The sequence below is a fragment of the Thalassophryne amazonica genome, chromosome 6 (genome assembly GCF_902500255.1).
Source record: "Thalassophryne amazonica chromosome 6, fThaAma1.1, whole genome shotgun sequence".
NCBI lineage: Eukaryota > Metazoa > Chordata > Actinopteri > Batrachoidiformes > Batrachoididae > Thalassophryne > Thalassophryne amazonica.
The window spans coordinates 57279241-57285240 of NC_047108.1; the positions used below are offsets into that span (position 1 = coordinate 57279241).

The 6000-nt window shown below is 39.4% G+C and overlaps 1 protein-coding gene across 1 annotated transcript in view; it reads right to left on the reverse strand.

Moving 5' to 3' along the window:
- Positions 1-2903, reverse strand: part of LOC117512209 (plexin-A1-like) — a 1069160-nt gene extending 1066257 nt beyond the window's left edge. The window contains 1 exon segment of the mRNA XM_034172199.1: positions 2739-2903. The gene's annotated coding sequence lies outside the window, so the exon portion shown is untranslated.
- Positions 2904-6000: the final 3097 nt, after the last annotated feature.

Here is a 6000-nt window from a genome sequence, read left to right on the forward strand (position 1 = left end):
AGGATTTGCAAATCATTCTGTTCTATTTTTATTTACATTTCACACAATGTCCCAACTTCACTAGAATTGGGGTTGTATTCAAGACCTCACCTTCAGAGGATCAGGCATACACAGAGTAGACACGCAGGATGTCATTGCTATTATTACTGCTATTGTTGTTGTTTGTAAAAAATATATATTTTAAATGTCTCCAAAAGTGGACTTTTATCCTAATTAAATCCTCATTTAACAGCTCAGTAGAGAATCGTGACAACTACTGGTCAAATAAGCTGGAGGTCACTGTCCAGTTTCAATGAACATGTAATAGTAATCATTATTGCTGTCATTACTGGCAAAATAAATAGGCCAGATAGAGTGAATGGCCCAGACTTTCCTTTATTATTTAAAACATTTTAATGCACATGTGTGAATTCTGATATTTCAGAATACTGCTGCTTGAGTTTTTTATTTAAATTACGTTTGTTCACACGAGACCTATTCTGGCTTCTGGCTAAACTGTGAATGGCTCTCTGTGAATGTCAGAGGAGCAGATTTTAAGGTTTCGCTGCTGATGTCTAAGGCTCTAAATGGTTATGCACCTGCTATGCAGAGCACTTTGTAAGTTTTTCTAATTGAAAGTGTTATATCAATTATTATTATTACTATTATACTTTGTAAATATTTATATTATGCAATCAATAGAGTTTAAAACAGGAACTCATAAAGATGGCAATTACATTAATGTAAAAGAAAAATAAATAAAATACCCAATGAGCCCCATTGTCTTGAGAAACATTACAGGTTGGACGATACTGCACAAATAATTAACACAGGCATACATCACTCCTTTAAATATTATATGATTGGATTCACATTTAAAAGTGATTATATTTAACAGAATGGACGATATGGTTGCCTCAAATTTTCTACAGAAAGCCACACATATGCACACACCTTTTACAAGTTTCCTGAAAAAGAAACACTGATACAGCATATAGGATAAATACCTAAGGAGCCACAATGAAGGAAGATCCCTCAGTACACAAATAAAAAAAAAAAAAAAAGAACTGTGTAAGTAAGTTAAGAACAGCTTAATGCGTGTGTACGGCCATTGTCATCTGAGTCTGGCTCATTTCAGGCTCAAAAAAGAAGAAAGAAAGAAACTCACTCTGTTTTGGGAACTGATATGTAGCACAGCCATTATGTCACATAACTGTACTTAATCGTATGTACGCATGTCATTACTTTGGATGTGACACCTCAGCTCAAAGTGGAGGTGATACCCACTTTTTTTTCTCTCATCATCCATGCCAACAGAGTCACATCATGACACACAGACAGAATGAGAAACAGGGACAAGAGAGAACGCCCCACAGTTTTCTATGCTTGCATCCCTCTGTATCTTCTCCTACACTCTTCACCTCTCTCACACACAGATACACACACAAACATGCACTGATCCTCACATCTTCACCAGAACTCTCTCTCTCTCTCTCTCTCTCTCTCTCTCTCTCTCTCTCTCTCTCTCTCTCTCTCTGTGCTTGGCAGCCAAACCAGTGTCTTTGTGCCCAGAGTCTCTCAGAATCAGCTCCTCCATTGCACCTACGCATCTCAAGTCAAAAATTCATAAGGTGACACAAAACTGTCAGAGCACGTTGATGTGATTCCAGAATGATGAAGACGAGGATAATGTATGGGCGTGTGAGAGATTCATTAAATTCTGCACCTGCACAAACACACAAAAATTTGTGTGCATACAAATTTGTCCACACAGCATGAGCCACCTTCACATTCATGTTTGAAGTGATCTCAGTATGATTTATGTATTTATTTATTTTTAATCCAAGCTGGTTTTTACATCAGAATAATTCACATTTATGCATGTATCAGACGTGACCTTTCTCATAACAGTCACAGCATAAAAAAAAAATTAGCTCTGGAACCACATCTGCATGTCTAATTTTGTAAATAAAAAAATAATAATCTAATGTTGCATGTTCACACAACTGTGTGCAGGTACATTATTATTAATATTATTATTATTGTTGTTGTTGTCATTAATACTAAATAATAATAATAAAAAAATAGTTCAACAAGTAGTGTGAACGTAATCATGCTCGAGCCCATACATACGAAACACAACTTCACGTGTCATGTTCATAATTCAGTTCACTGAATTTGAAGAAAATAACAGCTGCGATAAACTATACAACTGGCACAAAAACTGACAAAATGAAACAACCAATATTCTGACTGATATTACTGGGGACTTGACGATATTTCAGAAACATTTCTGTTTGTTCTTGTGGCGATATTTCCAGCGTGACACTGCATTCCTCTGCGATTAAATCTTTTAAAGCTCTCTCTCATACACACGGTGTCCGAGAGAAGAGCGGAGCTTATAACAGCCAAGTGAAGCAAATCCTTCGTCAAAAACAAGAGGGTAAAAAAAAAAAAAAAACACCCAACTCCGAAAAATTCCCGCATAAGTGCCGCAACCGCGACAGGGCACGCGCTCATCCACTTCTCCTCGCGCGCGCCAAACACACCACACAAATGTTTCATAAACGAAATGCAATTAAAACACACAATAATAATACTAATTAACACAAAAAGGCCGTTTAGCAGCGTAGACTTTGTGAGGGATGGAAGGTGATGAGGAGGAACAGGAGGAAGAGAAATGTGACCGCGACATCACTCCGACAAAGATGAAAGGAACACCGCGGAGAGAGAGAGAAAAAAAGTTCAGCTTTACTTACTTATGGAGCCGTCCTGTCTCTTCCTCCTCGTCCCGTTTGTTTGTTTTTGTTTGTTTGGTGTTTGTTTGTTTTAGGATGTCAGAGTTGAGCAGAAAGCATCGCCGTTGCGTCAGAGCTCCGCAGTTTGTGTCCGCGCAGGAGAGAAGCGCTCAGCATGAATGAGGAGGAGAGCTGCGGAGTGAGCCGGCATCCCTTCACACACAGGGAGGGAGGGAGGGAGAGACGGCAGCGAGAGAGAGAGAGAGAGAGAGAGAGAGAGAGAGAGAGAGAGAGAGAGAGAGAGAGAGAGAGAGAGAGAGACGGCATCCCTTCACACACACAGAGAGCCGCTCAACGATCCAGCGTCAGTAGTCCGCCCCCTGGCGGTGGAGCGAAGTTACGGCGGCTTTCCAGACACGCTCACAGGGGGCAGCATTGTGCCCGTTTGAAGCGGCACACACACAGACACACACACACACACACACACACACATACAGTCACACACGCTGCTGCTGCCGCTGCTTTCAGCGTGGTCGCATAGACAAGATGAAACTTTGACTGCAGTCTCTCTCTCTCTCTCACACACACACACACACAGACTTTGATTTTTTTTTTCCCCCAGATAAAGGATTTGAGCTTCTGTCGTCTCTCATAACACACGCACGGCGACGCTTGCTCAGCTGGTTGCACGGACGTGCCTTGCCTTTCATGTCACTCTGCTTGCGTAATGTGCAGGCAGGTGCACGCGCATATGCACAGGAATGCTGTTGCAAGCATATGTGTGCATGCTTGTGTGTGTGCAGTAATGTTCAGTACTCAAGGTCAACTCCCTTGAAACCTGACAAATTACTTCTATTGGCAGTGCTGGCCTTGTCGGCATCAAACCGCAGGCTTCTGTGACTCACATAGAACACATTTTCATTCCAAAACTATTTTTCCCCCTTCCCCTTTCAAGTAAAAACTCGATAAAACAATGTCTTGAAGGGAATATCTAAATCTACAAAAATTGCATTCTGTGCTTAGAAGAAGCAGGTTACACTCATGCACAACGTGCCAGATAATGGACTTAAGTGTTTGCCTGTGAGCATTACTTTTTTTTTTAATGTCATGTATTTATTGCCAAACAGGTCAGGGATTTTCATCGTTCCTGTACAGGAATATCAAAGCTTGCTGCTGTTTTTCATGTTGATACATCAGACTTTGCAGGTTAACATTTAACTTGACTTGAACCTACAAATTAACTACCATCCATTTCTGCAGCTCTGCTGAGATTTGTCGTCACTTTTATCTTACTTGTCCTTTATTATTTCACATTGTAAAATGGTTCAGCAGCCAGCAACAGCATATGATGTGTAATTAAATTCATGAAATGATACAGAAGCAACAGTGGCCATAGTGGCCATCAGCACCACACGTGTCCTACAAGAACTCAATATGTAGATATGCCAAGGAACAAGTCAGTATGGCAAGGAGGCACATACATTTTAAAATAGTTTTATTTAGCCACCCATCACCAAAAAAAAAAAGAAAGACAGGCACACAGACTCAACAATAACAAAAACTCAATAATAGGACAATTTAACAGTGGACCTTATAAAGCTTATAAACGCACACCCCTTTTACCATAAAAAGTAAAAAGCGTATACACACACACACATATATATATATATATATATATATATATATATATATATATATATATATATATATATATATATATATATATATATATATATATATACACACACACACACACACACACACACACACACACATACTCACAACAACGCCAAGCAAAAACAGTATAATTAATAAATTATGAACAAAAAAATTCCAAACACAACCAGACAAACAATACTGCTCAATCTCCACACACAATAACAAAATCAATAAACCCAGTTAAGCAGTTTATAACAAGTAATTATATTGTTCTGATAGAGCCTTATATCTACAAAGCATTATAAAGTTATAGGCCTATTTAAAAAGTCAAACAAACAACTAACGCACACTGTACTCAATAAAAAAAAAAAACCTGCCTTCTCTCCAAATGAGACCAAAGGGAATATTTATACAGAGTCTTTCAGGGAACCAAAACAGAACATGCATTTGGAATACTTTCTGTCGTTCCGGTCACATTGATGGCTGTGTTAACTGAAGATAACATTACACCGTTTTAACATAAAATTTAAATGTAGAAAGACCAGTACTTTGGGAAAAAAAAAACAATTAAAAATGTCCCTGGCAGATTTTTGGATGTCCTTGTAATTCCTTAACTATACTTAACTTGTGTTTTCCACAATGATTACTGCACAAGGCAAAAATACAGAACACCTGTGTTGCTTCTGAAAGCTTTGAGAAACTGATTTTCCTGCATCTGTTCATAGGTAAGTGATTGCCGGCTGAGACAGGAACGATTCCCCACACGGAAAGAATTATGGGTCCCTGAAAGAGTCCATACTGGCTGATCACATCAGTTTCACACACAAGGCGATGACACTAACACCATAACTACTGACAAATGAAACAAATCAGCACAATGAATCAAAATGTTGGAATAAACATACGATGAATCAAAACTGGAAATATACAAAAAATATAAATTTAGTAAGAATGCACAAAATACACTAAACCAAATAATCCAATCCTCCTGTTGATGCAGTAAGCACTTGGTACGGTATCACTGGCAGCTCCTGCATTTAGGCACACTGTTTCCTGGAGCGCATTATTTGCCCACTCTTTGCCAGCTGACTCTTGGAGCAACCACAGTGCACAAGTAAGACAGAAAAGACAGAACACTGCAGACAAAATCATGCATACTGTTAATTGCTCTCCAAGTACCACTAATGCAACGCTTAACAAAATACTAAATATACCTTGAGTATGTAAATATAATTAACTGACTGTTATTTACAGGCATGCACATAACTGGTACTCAGTGTGCTTGTGTGTGCTAAAAATAAATGATGCAAAGCAGAAAACACAAGGAAGCACTTCATAAGAGGAAAGCAATGGGCAGATTGTAGGAAAAGTGATTCCTTCTGTGTGCTGTCTGCTGGATATCAATGATACACAGCAGACAGCCGTGCACCTATGTGTTTACTGTACATGTACCATGTGGGGCAGCATGGTGGATTAGTCGTTGGCACTGTGGCCTCACAGCAAGAAGGTCATGGGATCGATTCACACCTGTGGCGTGACTGTGTGGAGTTTGCATGTTCTCCAGTGTTTGCGTGGGTTCTCTCCGGGGGGGAAGGGCATGGAAGGACACCTTCTACTGCAGCTA